The sequence below is a fragment of the Octodon degus genome, unplaced genomic scaffold, assembly GCF_000260255.1.
Source record: "Octodon degus isolate 3935 unplaced genomic scaffold, OctDeg1.0 scaffold00230, whole genome shotgun sequence".
In the NCBI taxonomy this organism is placed as follows: Eukaryota; Metazoa; Chordata; class Mammalia; order Rodentia; family Octodontidae; genus Octodon; species Octodon degus.
Genome location: NW_004524806.1, coordinates 2595026 through 2596483, shown reverse-complemented (window position 1 = coordinate 2596483; position 1458 = coordinate 2595026).

Below are 1458 nucleotides of genomic sequence, written 5' to 3'. Positions count from 1 at the left end.
TGTATGTCTACCAAGTCCATTTGTTCCAAGCTCTGGTTCAGTTGTGCTACTTCTTTGCTAATTTTTTGTCTGGTTGATCTATCTTTTTGGGAAAAGGGGGTGTTAAGGTCTCCTGTTAAGACTGTTGTATTGGATATTAGAATTTTCATGTCTATTAAAGTTTGTCTTATATAGTTGGGTGCTATCCTGCTTGGTGCATACATATTTATGATTGTCATTTCTCCTCTTGAATTTTTCCTCTAACTAGTATATAGTGGCCTTCTTTATTTCGTTTCATCATTCTTGGTTTGAAGTTGAGACTGTCTGAGATAAAGATTGCTATCTTTGCTTTTTTCTGAAGTGCTGGGGCATGTAGTATTGTTTTCCATCCTTTGACTTTGAGCCTGTAAGCTTCTTTATGAGTTAAATGTGTTTCTTGTATGCAACATATTGTTGGGTTTTGTTTCCTAATCCATTGTGCCAATCTATTTCTCTTAATTGGTGAATTGAGTCCATTTACATTGATGGTTATTACTGAGATGTGTTGACATACAATTGACATGTTATTTGAATGCTGTTTTGTAACTGTTTTTTCTCTTATGTTTAATTGTTTGTCCTATTTAGTGGTTTTCTTCTGTTCTCGTTGGTGGAGTTCTGATCATTTTGGTCCCTCTCTAGAATATCTTTCAGTAGTCTGTGTAAGGTTGGTTTTGCCATCATGAAATTCTTTAGTTGTTCTTTGTCATGAAAGTATTCCACTTCTCCATCAAACTTAAAGAGAGTTTTGCAGGGTATAGTAGTCTGGGTTGGAATTTGTTTTCATAGAGGACTTGAAGTACTGTGCCCCATGCTCTTCTTGCCTTCATGGTTTGTGAAGAGAAGTCGGCCATAATTCTGATGGGTTTTCCTTTGAATGTGATCTGCTTCTTTTCTCTAGGGGCTTTCAGTATGATATTCTTGTGTTGGATTTGTGGGATCTTGACTATTATATGTTTCAGTGTGTTTTTAATTGGATTGAAGTTATTTGGAGTTCTATATGCTTCGGTTACGTATCAGATTGTTTCCTCATATTTGTTAAGTTTTCTGCTATTACTTCTGCCCATATTCTTTTTATATCATTTGTATTGACTCCTTCATTCTCATTGATGTCTATTAGTCTCACATTGTTCATCTTTGCATCATCTTGCAGGTGATGAATTATTTTTTCCTGCATCCTAGTTGATTTATTTATTTATTTATTTATTTTTGCGGAACCGGGGATTGAACTCAGGCTCTTGCGCTTGCCAGGGAAGCCCTTATTCCACTAAGCCATCTCCCCGGCCCCATGCATATTGTCTTTTTTTTTTTTTTTTTTTTTTTTTGTGGCACCAGGGATTGAACTCAGGCTCTTGCGTTTCCCAGGGAGGTGCTTATTCCACTGAGCCCTCATCCTAGTTGTTTTTAAGAGATCCTTTCTTACCTTTTCACTAGCTGCATCAG